Raw genomic sequence first — 14144 nt, forward strand, 5'->3', positions numbered from 1 at the left:
GTCTATTAGAACAGCATTTAATCCCGCGCACAGTGACAACACTTTTATTGGGGGAGATGCACGACGGTGCTAAACAAGACACAGTTTATCTGGTGAAGTGGTGACGGGTCGGTTATCTAAGCCGGCCGGAGTGGCCGAGCGGTTCTAGGCGCTACAGTCCGGAACCGCGCGACCGCTACGGTCGCAGGTTCGAATCCTGCCTCGGGCATGGATGTGTGTGATGTCCTTAGGTTAGTTAGGTTTAAGTAGTTCTAAGTTCTAGGGGACTGATGACCTCAGAAGTTAAGTCTCACAGTGCTCAGAGCCATTTGAACCATTTTTCGGTTCTCTAATGGTCCTACCCGCCCGACATCCCGGCAATGAAAGTTTGTCGGTCGGTCAAAACGCCAACACACGTCCAGTTAGTCGGTCGGTTGGTTGGTGCGTGTGTAGGTGGGGTAGCTGATTCACATAAAGAAACTCGATCTTCGCGGCTGGTCAACTGGGCTCTGCTATCGCTTGTCGTCTGTTGCGATTGGTCGCTCCCAGAGAGTATTGGAGGTTCTGCGCGACGTGTGTGCTTTGCTTCTGTTGTTGCTTGAGTGAGTGTGTAGTTTTCTACGGCGGGTGCGGTTACCTCCGGTGCTGGAAGGTGTTTGCTGCCGGAAGAAGCGGTGTCCACCCAGTGTGCGTGAACGTAAGAAAATTACCCTCTTTTAGAAAATGACGGAGGTGGAACTGCTTCCCGCGGCGATATACGGTAAGAGTGCGCTTCTTGTAAAATGTTGCATCGTAACTACTATCCTCGGGAGCCCTTTGTAGACAACAATTGGGTGATAACTACGTTAGTTACGTATATTAACTAACGAAACGCGTTAATCTCTGTCTACAATACTATAGGCTTCTACTTCAGTGCTTCGTATCTGTATTTATATCCAGCCTATGAGGAATTGTGTTCGTGGAGTAATGATCGTACGCGAGGTAACTTGGTAGCAAGAAATACGGACGCCGTGATTGGTTTATGATTAATAATTTGTTTAAAGGTTGTTGGTAAAAGTTACGTAGTTGTCCCTCACCCCTTCCATTTCTCGTAGTTTGTGTATGATACATGTAAACACATGCGGGAAAATACGCACCGTAGGCTTGTACTTAACCTGACATACGTTTCCTAAATTTAATTTGCGATTTATTTTTTAAGATGAAAAGTGAATAAAATGTGGCCAATTGCGTTTAATTATAACGCGAACGTAAACATTAGGCTACGCTACATGTTAATATTTTTCTACGACCCTTATTTGACATTAACATTAGCTGGTTTAGAACCGAACTGTAGCCTTTAGTTACCAGTAATAAAAGTGCAGTAAAATTTTTGTACCATTTGCACAAAACCACATGGATATGTTTTGCTGTTTACGAGGCGTGTTGTTAGCCCATTGCATTGAGCGTACCGTGTGCGGAAGATACACTTGTCAATATATATATTTCGCCTAGTTCACAAAATAAATTTATTGGTGGTTATTGTATGTTTCGGCTCATGTCTTCGAACTTGCGTAGAGCACAGAATAATGGAGAACGTGAATAATGAATAATCGGCACTTACCGAGTTTAGGTGGACAAAATTTCCGAAAATATTTTTTCTCTCTTTTTGATCTGTTAGACTGTTGATCCCGAATATGTTATTTATTTTCATTCCCGATAAAAACTTTTTAACATATCGACAGAAAAATTTTTTAATGAAAAATGTTTTCTCAGTTTTTGACCGGACCACGAATGTTATTTGCTAACATCATTCAAGCTAAATCGTAGGCCATCAAAGCACTCGGATAAAATCGCCTCATTCAGTTTACACTAAAGTCAAATAACAGTGTAGTTACGTGTTAGTTCGGTGTTTGTACTGTGCGTTTGTTCTACTAACTCGTAATGACTAAAATTTTCCCTTATTTGACCGAATTTCGTATGATAAATTTATTCGACGTTTGCCGTGATAGTGGTTCAGCTATTGAATGGGCTGAAAAACAGGGTCTAGTGCAGCAGGGGATACAACCCGTCGGCTTTGGACAATGACGTCACAAGTCGCCAGATAGCAGTTTACCATTTTCGCTTTTGCTGTTATGTTTCAGTTTCGTTTTTTTTACTGATTGCTTAATAAAGTGGATCTGTTTATTCTATCTCGTGAGATTTTTTTTTAAAAGCCAAAAAACACTTATCAGCCACTGAAGGGAGCTACAACACTAAGAAGAATCGCTTCTCGATTGGCGACTTGTGACGTCAATGTCCAAAGCCGACGGGTTGTATCCCCTGCTACACTAGTCCCGAAAAACAGATGAAAAATGTCATATTCGTGATCAGCATAGTCAAATTGACAGTAACCGGTAAAAAATCAAAGATTTCATGGGTGTCCCCCTAAACTCGATAAATGCCGAATAATCTCTACGAATGTCTATTATTGATATTGTCACTCGTTTATCTGTGAGCGTTTGAGGTCAACGGCACGAGTCGAACACACTATGACCACAAATTTATTTTTCTATCTAGGTGAGAGTACTCTTTAATATAAATAACGATCGGAGATCCGTATAAGTTTTTCCTTGATTACAAAGACATAATTAGTTATTACGTATTGACAATGAAGGTTGACAAAGCTGGCAACTCTGATATACATTTTCTCTGTAAATCCGTTTTATGCAGTGTGTGAGCGTATATCTGTAAACAAGGATGTTTTATTTTTCATGGAACCTGCCTTCAAAAACGGTTTAATATACGGAAATATTTTCGCCAGATGATAGAAGACAAAGTATTTAGGTTGACTGTTTAAAACTGAATGATGCGTTTTCGTGAGTTTTCCAGAGTTGACAAAGCAAACGAATGTGAATTTTACGTAGAAATGATTAGTACACTGCCGTTAGTAACGTCGGTGTGAAGTTGCTGCGGCCAACGTACGCTCAGTACGTCACTAATTTTTCTTCATAAGTAACTGAAAATGCAAAGTAAATTCAGAAACACACTATTACATTAGGCGGATCTGGAACGAATATTTTGGTACATACTATGTGCATATTTCGTGGATCAAACATGGAAAACTGGAAGAAGCACAAAACGTAACTCACAGTGGACGGAAAAATTAAATCGAAGCTGGATGTAACAGAAATTGTTCAGAGTATGAAAATGAATACCGAAAAGTTCTGGTCTTATCATTGCCACTTAGTTTTTTGGTCCGTACTGCCCAACCTTTTGTTCTCATAGTTACTGCTAGATGTTTGTGCGTATTATGCACGAAACTACACGATGGAATCTGTTTAACTAGTCGGTAAGTTTCCAGCAATTACCTTGTAGTCCTAGCTTGTATTAGGAAAGGTGCGTTAAATATGCATATTCGTTGACTTCGCACTCAGACTGTCGCCTTCCGACTCGACCTGGACCTCGGTCTACATTACATATAGAACTCTCAGTAATATCAAGATTTCAGGATACCACTCTCACAACGTCGTCAGTATTTTAATGTGACACACAACCCTATGTGAAAGAAACAAGTGGTAATTTTTTCCCCTTAGTATTACCACTCGCCTCCCAACTCGACCTAGACCTTGTGTTACGCTAGAGATAAGTCATTTAACAGACAAAATTTCAGGGAGCCACTATCAGACACTAGCCCATATTTTTGGCGTTGTAAATCGACCGACGTGAGTCTTCATGTGTTTTTGTTGTTGTCGTGGTCATCAGTCCCCAGTCGAGCGGTTCTAGGGGCTTCAGTCTGGAACCGCGCGAACGCTACAGTCGCAGGTTCGAATTCTGCCTCGGCATGGATGTGTGAGATGTCTTTAGGTTGGTTAGGTTTAAGTAGTTCTAAGACCTCAGATGTTGTCCCATAATGCTTGGAGCCATTTAAACCATTTTGTCTTCAGTCGAGAGACTGGTTTGATGCTGCTCTCCATCTTCTTCGTCTCCCAGTGCCTACTGCAACCTACATCCTTCTGAATCTGCTTAGTGTATTCATCTCTTGGTGTCCCTCTACGATTTTTACCCTCCACGCTGCTCTCCAGTGCTAAATTTGTGATCCCTTGATGCCTCAGAACATGTCCTACCAACCGGTCCCTTCTTCTAGTCAAGTTGTGCCACAAATTTCTCTTCTCTACAATTCTATTCAATACCTCCTCATTAGTTATGTGATCTACCCATCTAATATTGAGCATTCTTCTGTAGCACCACATTTCAAAAGCTTCTATTTTCTTCTTGTCTAAACTATTTATCGTCCACGTTTCACTTCCATACATGGCCACACTCTCTACAAATACTTTCAGAAGCGACTTCCTGACACAAATGTATACTCGATGTTAAATTTCTTTTCTTCAGAAACGATTTCCTTACTATTGCCAGTCTAAATTTTATATCCTCTCTACTTCGACCATCAACAGTTATTTTGCTCCCCAAATAGCAAAACTCATTTACTACTTTAAGCATCTCATTTCCTAATCTAATTGCTGCAGCATCACCCTATTTAATTCGACTACATTCCATTATCGTCGTTTTGCTTTGATATTCGTCTTATATCCTCCTTTCAAGACACTGTCCATTCGGTTCAACTGCTCTTCCAAGTCCTTTGCTGTCTGTGACAGAATTACAATGTCATCGGCGAACCTCAAAGTTTTTATTTCTTCTCCATGGATTTTAATTCCTACTCCGAATTTTTCTTTTGTTTCCTTTACTGCTTGCTCAATATACAGATTGAATAACATCGGGGAGAGGCTACAACCCTGTCTCACTCCCTTCCAAACCACTGCTTCTCTTTCCTGCCCCCTCGACTCTTATAACTGCCATCTGGTGTCTTCGTATGTTACGTTAGTTTAATAACGGAAGGACTTGATAGGTTATTTGTACATTAAAATATATGTAAAGTGGGACTCTGCGGTTGTCAGACGACGAATCTAAAGGTTCGAAATTCTGCTCTCACGCGGTTTAAGGAAATGTTTTAGCAATTTGCAGTTACTGCCGCGCTTGGTGGTGATGGTTTCTTTACGTGAAAAATGGCAGGCTAGACGGCGGTTTGGATTCAACAATAAACTGTCGGTTCACATAGTGACATTATTTTAAGACACTATCATTAATATCTTTTTGTAACTTTTAGGGTTATGTACCTCGCGCTCATACACGTATATTCATATAACTTTTCTATTTATCGACTTATTTTTTCAAAAGACATGACACTGCGATTTATTGCAAAATTCGATTTATCTAGGTTTGGTTTCGTAAATGTCTGTATAAGTTAATCCATGTAAATGGCTGAGGAAGTTAGTTCAAAGCCTTGTAATGTACCGCACTTACCCTGGCTGCGACACAACTCCTTCGGTTTACTTTCGTAGTTTTATGTAGTACTTCCGTCTTAGCTTTCAATCTTAGCTGTCTTTCGCTATCGATTATGAGCGTACTCGAGAAATTTTCATTGTGTCGATGTCTTATTTACAGTTATGTGGGCGTTACATAGTGGGACACAAGCTTCCGTGTCTCCACGTCTGTAAGTCGCATTGGAAAGGTGTGATGTATTCGTTTGAAACTGCCTTGTTTCTGCCGAGGGGCTTTTGCAGCCGCGAAGCCGTCATAAAAACAGATCGCGCCATTGTAGCGGATGGCAAGTGGCCACATGTAACACCAGAGCGTCCGCTGGGCCACGTTACGGAAGGGTGCTGCCACCTGTTGCCAGGCCTCCGAAACAGATGGCACCGAGCAGCTCGGCATAGCAGATTTAGGTAGACTTATCTCATTTACCCATCTAACACACTGCACGCACCATTTCAATTGCTTCCATTCTCTTCTTGTCTGTCGTCCGCGTTCCACAATGTCTAGAGCCCATACAATTTCTGGAAATAGTTTTTGACTCTTCAATTTATGGACAATGTAGATACATTTGTCTTTCAGAAAAGCTTTCCTCGGTACTGCTAGAGTACACATTACAACCTCTTCACTTCTGGCATGGCTAGTTATTTTGCTGTCCAAGTAGCACATTTTCTAATATAGTTCCGGCAATATCGGCTGCATTGCATGTTCCGTTTAAACTTTCTTGTTATTCATTTTATAGCCTCTGTTCAACTGACTCTCAAATCCTTTTCACATAACGCGCGGAACTTTATCAGCAACAAACTTTTTTTTTTAATTTCTTCTCCGTAGACGTTCGTTCTGACCCATTTCATGTCCCTCTTCTCTTAGAGATCGCGGTTTGGTTTCGTCGATTATAATTGAAGACGTAAAATCTGTAAAAGAGTCCGCGATGATATTATGGCACTGTATTTGTAAAGGATCTTGACAAATAAAATTCAGTACACACAATAGTTTCCGCTGTATGTATTTCATCCCTGGTAAATACGGTGTTCCGAACAGTGAACTCCGTGAAAGGTCCTTTGAAAGCTACGTGTTTTATTTGTAGATTGAAAACAATGTCACTTTCATTCAGTGCATCATCTGCACCACGGTTCGTTATTACTCTATGAGCCTAGTTTCATTCAGTGCGTATACTCGACAGGCCAGGTTCGGTCTGACAGGCCGTTTCTAGTGCTACCTACAAAATAAGGAAACAAAGTCTGAGTATGAAACTTCCTGTTTGATTAAATCTGTGTGCCGGACCGAGACTCTAACTCGGGCTGTGAGTACCGGGCGTGAGTCGTGCTTCGGTAGCTCGGATGGTAGAGCACTTGCCCGCGAAAGGCATAGGTCTCGAGTTCGAGTCTCGGACTGGCACAGAGTTTTAATCTGCCAGGAAGTTTCATATCAGCGCACACTCCGCTGCACAGTGAAAATCTCATTCTGGAAAGTCTGATTAGTTCAGTGTGCATCGACAACACTAGCAATCCAATTTTGCTTGTTTTGGGAGCATACCATGTTAGAGTGCCTGTTTTGTTGAGACAGGTCCATTACTTTTCATAATACAGAGAGGTCCAAAAAATGTATCCACCGTTTAAAAGTCCATAACTTGCAGATTAACTGACGGAGTTGTCTCATTTTTGGTGGAAATGCAGATTAAAGTCCAACTTAAAGATATCACTGTAGGTGTTAGAAATGGTCACCATTGACATCCACACACAAACGATGCCGCCGAACTGCAGCACGAACTACTGACTGCAACGTGTTCACTTGGATATTTGCACATGAATGTACGATGGATTCTCGAAGTTCATCCAATGTGCGTGGCTTTTGTCGATAAACGACGTCCTTTAGTGTTCCCCACAGGTAAAAGTCCAGATGAGTTAGGTCTGGGGAACGTAGTGGGTACTCCACAGCACCTCTACGGCCTATCCATCTTCCTGGTAGATTTTCATCGAGACACGCCCTAACACGATTTTAGTAGTGGGTTGGGGCACCATCTTGTTGAAAGTAAACTCTTCCGTTTCCGTACAAGTCTCGGATGGCAGGTAAAATGGATGTCTGAAGCTTCTGAAGTACCACGGCTTTGTCTTCATGGACTTTCGGCGGCCCAGTAGATGCAATTGTGGCGATTTAATGTACCATTGAGTTTGAACTGTGCCTCATCAGACCACACAATCATATCTGCAAACTCTTCATCGTTGCGCACTATGTTTAAAGCATTCGCATTACTCCATTCTACGATCTGGGTCGTCCTCGTTCATTGCGTGTAGCAATCGTGGGATGTAGTACTTCCACTTTGCTGTCTTCAAAATTCGCCGAACACTTGAGCGACTCACTCCAGTTTCACGGGCACACTGTTTCACAGACTTCTGTGGCGAGCGAGTGACTTGTTGTAACACACGACGGGGGTTAGCTGGACTTGTTACTGTTAAAAAGTCGTCCAGATTGTTCCCCAGACCTAACTCCTCAGGACTTTTACCTCTGGGAAACACTAAAGGACGTCGTTTATCGACAAAAGCCACGCACGTTGGGTGAACTTGGAGAATCCATCCTACATTCATATGCAAGTATCCAAACTGAACACGTTGCAGTCAGTGGTTCGTGCTGCAGTTCGGCGACATCGTTTGTGGGTGGATGTCAATGGTGACCATTTCTAACACCTACAGTGATATCTTTAAGTTGGACCTTAATCTACACTTTCACAAAAAATCAGAGAACTCCGTCAATTAGTCTGCAAGTTATGGACTTTTAAACAGTGGATACATTTTTTTTGACCCCCCCCCGCCCTCTCTCTCTCTCTCTCTCTCTCTCTCTCTCTCTCTCTCTGATCACATAGGAAGTTCCATGAGACTTCTCGCGAATGATGCTGTTTTATACAGCTAACTAATTTGCAAATTGGATGTAGAATCTGATACGGATTCCATCGGTATCTGTGTCTTCGTTCAACTAGAACTAGAATTTATACCTCATAAAGGTTCCAATAATCTAGTCGAAAATGCTGTGAAGCGACGTGAAATCAGTTACAGGGAAGGTGAGAGGCAGACATGATGTAATCATAGTTCGTTGTATCAGCTGACGACTGAAATTCAACGTCATAGAACCATCCACCAGGCTGTGTTAGGCTTCCTGTGCTAGATATTTGTGCGTATTATGCACCAAACTACACGATAGAATTTGTTTAACTAGTCTTTGGGACTGATCATTATTGCTATTAAAGCGAAGCGACACAGGCTGTGGAATGACACACATTATAATTTCACAAAATCTCTCGACTGTATTGTCTGTGTCAGCTCGTCATTCGTTTAGAAGCCGCATTAAGACGCCGTCTATGTCGATTTAGGGCTTAATAAGCGTAACCACCAGTGTGTCGCAGTACTGGAAAGGCTGGCAACTTTAACGCCAAACTGGTTCCCCCCAACTTCGGTTTCTTCTCTTGTGTCACGGCCGCAGCTGGCGTGATCTGTGGCGCAAGCTACTGGCCAGCTACGGCTTAACTCTTCTTGCATCCTCCGTCACCCTTCAGCGCAAAGCCCCCGTAACAGCAGGGCGAGCACCCCTGCACCAACATCCCACCCTTCTCTTCCGATCGCATAAAATATTCTTCACGTATTTATATATATATTCTTCCCTGCTCCAGTTCTTCCTCTTTTCCCTTCGCGCGTCTCCTTTATCCCTTAGCCTCGGCTACGTCGCGGGTGCTCCACGCGGTACTGTTCTCTCCGTGTTTAGCCCTTTTGTTTTATTCATAAAGCCGTCTTTTCTTTTTTTGCGCGCATCGCTTTCATCGTTTTTTTCCCCCTTCAGTTCCTTCTAAAAGCTTCGAACAGCGGTTCTTGTGAAAGTCCAACCTCCTCCACGCACAATGCACCTCGCATCTGCTACCTACTTCGCAGAAGTCCTGCCGTGCGACAGTGTTGAAGGAGAAATTCCCTCCCTCCCATCGGCGGTATCTCCCTCCTTGAATGCAGCGACTGTGATGATGATGATGGTGGGTGTTCATAGAAATTGTTGTCACCAGATGAAATTAGTTTGCTCTGGGTTCTTCGACTGTTCCTAGAGAAGCCTCATCAAACACGTGAAATTTCCATGGAACGTATCCCCAGTTCTGAATATAGTCAACAATCAGCTGGATAATGGACAGACGACATTGAAAATTTGTGCCGAACCGGGAGTCAAACCTAGAATTTCCGTTTATCGCGAGTGGTCGCCTTAACACTGGGCTATACGAGCGCGACTCACGGCGAAACCCAAACTTCCATATGTTCTCAAACATGTGTGTACAACTTGCACTTGTACAGTCATTATCTGTACTGAGCCCCCTGATCATTATGACCACCTACCTCATAGCGGGTATCTTCGGCACCGGTAACAGCGGCGATGCATCGTGACATGGAAGCAAAACGGGGACTTGCTAACTTGCTGGAGGGAGTTGGCACAATATCTCCACACACAAATCACCTAATTCCCATAAATATTGCAGAGGGGCAGGTTCAATCACACCACAGATGGGTTTGATCACGTTTAGATCTGACAAGTTGGGCAGCCAGCACGTGTTCCTAGAAGCAGTCCAGCATATTCCTGGCTTTGTGACAGGGTGCATTATCTTGTTGAGAAATGCCAATGCCGTCGGGAAATACGATCATCATGAAGAGGTGCAACCAGTGTACGATACTCCTTGGCTATCACGGTGCCTTGAACTGGACCTATGGATGTCCACTTCAGTGTTCCCCAGAGTGTAATGGAGCAGCCAACACCTTGTCTCCATCCTGTAGTACAGGTGTCAGGGAGTTGTTCTCTTGGAAGATGACGGATTTGCACCCTATCATTGGCATGATGATGGTGGTGGTGTCAGGACTCATCAGACCATGCAATGTTCTATCACTGCACCAATGTTCAATGTCGATGGTCAGGTGCCTATTTCAGTTGTAGATGCTGATGTCGTGGTGTAAACAGTGGTACATGCATGGGTCGTCGGCTGCAAAGGCTGTGTGATCACACACACACTTTTTCTCTGCCCAGCAGTCAGATGTTAGTTCCAAAGTTCGCCACCTGTCCTGTTTTACCAGTCTGCCCAGTCTATGACATTAAACACCTATAATGAATGGTGGCCACCCAACCCCACGACGTTGGGATGTGGTTTCACCACATGTTGAAGACACTCACCACGAGAAGTCGCAAATACCTGATGTGTCATGCATTTTCTGAAATGCTCTTGCCGAGCCATCGCAATCAACTGTCGGCCAAACTAATATCTCGTACCCTCTCCATTCCACACATGGACAGCATGTTCACAATACTATATGAACTGTACTTGTGTCTGACTAGCATTCCTTCCTCGCCATGTGATGCTGTTATTGCCTTGATGAGTTTATAATGATAATAGGTCAGAGGTCATAATTTTCTGGAGGTATATATTCCTTTACAGGGGAGGTATTTTAATTAAGTCACTTGCCACATTTCAGCAGAGAAATAAGATATTGTGGTGCCTGTGTTATTCAGAAGTGCGATGCAAAGTTCGTTGTGACACACAGGCTGTAACTTGACAAGTGTCTTCTTTTCCATATGCTTCGGTCAAGAATTGGCACAGGGTTGGCATGGTCAATAAACAGGTTTAGTGTGATTAAGTTGGATGACCCTCCTGTTGCTGACCTGTTACCTCTGAACAGGGATTATCTGTACCACAAATATCTGCATGGAGTGAAATTCATGTGAAGTTTTCTTAAAATTTACAAATTGTGTAGCTGGGACAGAACCTGGGCGCCAACCTATTACGCACCTATTGGGGTGTGGGAAACTGTCTAAACACCACATCCAGACTGGCTGACACACAGACTCTTGCCATTAGTTGACTGGGTGGATTCAATCGAGAGCCAGTGCACCTATGTGCTTCGGAAGCAGTGCTTAACATGCACGGTTACCTAGGGGGTCATAAAATTGATATATATCCTCACGATATATATTTAGATGTAGATTACAATGATATCTAAATAGGAGTTCTTATTTCATCATTATGTCATCATCTGCTAACTTAATAATTTCATGTTATTAACATTTATACAAGTGGCAGTCCTGGTCTAGTGGATGGAACACTAGACTGGTCCTGGGTTCAATCACAGATTGGGATGTGGGGTTTTTCTCATTTCATTTCCTCCAAAATGGCTTCAGGTCCACTCAGTGTGCTATCAAATGAGTGTTAGGAATCTGTCCGATGGGGAACAGCCAACTGGGGCCCGGGGTTTACCACCCACACCTCCTTTTCCCCAGAGTGAAGAAAGACTGCACACTAGCTACAGTGAGGTCAATAGCTTGGTCATGGGCTTCTGACACACGTTGTACCTCTACTTTTCCTTTAATGTGTATACACATGCCACTGTCTTGATTTACCAGTCAGAAATTACTTTCTCCATATGGTTAAACCCACACTATGTAGTGAGTTATTCACAAAATATTTTTACCATACGCCATTAACATTAGAGATTCACTGAAAATTGTGTAGGTTTAACTAAAATGATCTTCTGAAAAAAATTGTTGTTGTAGTTAATTTTGGCATTGGTGATTTCATAATTGATTTTGGTTCTGCTGGTTTCAAACTTCAATTTGAGGTAGCAAGGGTTAATTGTTTCATGTGTGTGAAGCCTCTTACCATGTAAGTAGTAATGTAATCACTGTTTTTAACAAATAATTTTGTTTCTCTATTTGGCAAGTTGGAATACTCTTGCTATAGGCAAGCTGTTGACAGTTGTTGAATGCAGCTGCAGGAAAAAATAGACAAGGACAAAACTAAATAAGTTGTTTACTAACTGAAGAATAAACATTAACATAGACCTTGTGAAGTATCGGTTGATCTCATCAGGATATTTGGAGCGTATCTAAACTATGTACATGTATCATTCAAATTCATCTCTGCAATGTTTGCCATCTGTAGTCACTCTATAGTGTGATTAAAATGCTCATTCTAAAAGATATTTTCTTACGACCAGATCTTTTCTTAAATGGTTTTCTGATATGTTTAACTAAACTAGTAGTATGTGGTATTTGTAGCCAGACTTTGTGCTCTTTCTTCATATCAGTTAAACACTAAATCCACTTTATTATTTTACGTGTGAGTCATTTCTGATATCAATGATAAACTGAAAATAGGAGGTACCTTCAGTTTATCAAGAGAGGTGCACTGCTGAACATCTGTGGAAGTTATGGAGGAAGGGTAAGAGTTTACCAACAGTTAATCTTGTTCTCAGGTTGAATAGGTTCTCAGGGTCAACAAACAGATTCAAATCTGAAAAGGGTTTTGTGAAGTGGAGTGGGCACAGTCCAAACTTTTCTAGCTATCACTGACCTGCCTGGTGGTGGGGCATTCAAAAATATTTACTTATTTCACAAATGTCATAGCAGGAGATCTGGAAATACAAGGTAAATGAAATCAGCTTGTGACTTAGACTAGACAGGAAATTCACTACAGACAAGCATTCACACACAGTTCCTGGCTGGACATAATTTTAAGTTTCTTCCCAACATTAGTCACAATGTTTTGTTGCAGTTTCTTAGCATAATCACTGTGTCTTGTTTCCATATTTACTATTCATTAGTCATCAGTGTTTCATCAATCAGTACAAACCATTAACTTTTCTTTCTGGTGCTTTCAAAATTTATCAACTGATCTAATTGTGTTCAGTATTCATGTTGTTCTAAGAATGAAGTCTCAGATGAACAAGGGATTGAAACTAGTAATTTCATATTTTCACCCTGCTGTTTTTCATTATATACATCAAGTATACACCTGCATTACTGAAGGTACAATGATTCTAAATAGGCTTACAACAAGAGCACTTAAATGGCCAAAATATCATCACAGTAAACATCACATGTGAGAAAGATATGCAGGAAACTAGAGGAAACATGTATAAACATACTGCATTTATGAAAAAAGTGAAGCATGTCTGTCACTTTGATATTTTATTACCTGTTTGTTAGACTTTAAAGCTGTAAGATATATTTATTAATATTATGTAATTCAGTTTCCATTAGCTATTGGAGCTAATGGGTAAAGTGACAAGAAAAATGGTGTATAATTTTCTGAATATATCAAGACCTAAATTTTTGAAAGGAAAAGTAATTCATACTAGCTAGCATCATTACTTCTAAGAATGCTAGGATTTAAAAGCTTGTGGTATGAATATAAACTATAGGTTTCTGTAGAAGACTAGTTACCTATATTAGAACCACTTGTGCTGCACTATTTATTTACTGTAGAATAACACGAAATTTTTGAATCGTCAAATGACAGCATATGTGTGTTGAATAAGATTACATTCTAATGGTTCATCAAACACTCAAGTTAACATCATTTAATTAGCTATTAACTTAAGTGAATTACCTATTAAGAACTAATATAATGCAACAATATTTACTGCTTTTGAAACTGTGTATTATAGATAAATTAAGTGGTAGTAATTACACAAGGGAAAAAAATTTGCATGTAAACAGATTTTTATGTTTCGGGAAGATTATTGCAGCAGAAAAATTAATGATCTCAGCATTCAGTAACCTATATTTAATAGTGTGCTTCAGCAACATCATTCAAATTATTATTATTATTATTTCTTTTCTTTCTCAGACGTTACGTCTGGTTAAAAATGGAAAGTGACGCGGATCGTGATCAAGCGTGACTTCCTTTTAACTGTACGCTATATGTTACATTGCATTTAGGGACTTTTGGGTAATTGACCAAGTATCAATAATTACAGATTTCTGTAGTCGTATATATACGTTTGGATGTAGCTGTATTGCGTTGATGTACTGGTGGATATTGTGTG

The sequence above is a fragment of the Schistocerca serialis genome, chromosome 12, assembly GCF_023864345.2.
Source record: "Schistocerca serialis cubense isolate TAMUIC-IGC-003099 chromosome 12, iqSchSeri2.2, whole genome shotgun sequence".
In the NCBI taxonomy this organism is placed as follows: Eukaryota; Metazoa; Arthropoda; class Insecta; order Orthoptera; family Acrididae; genus Schistocerca; species Schistocerca serialis.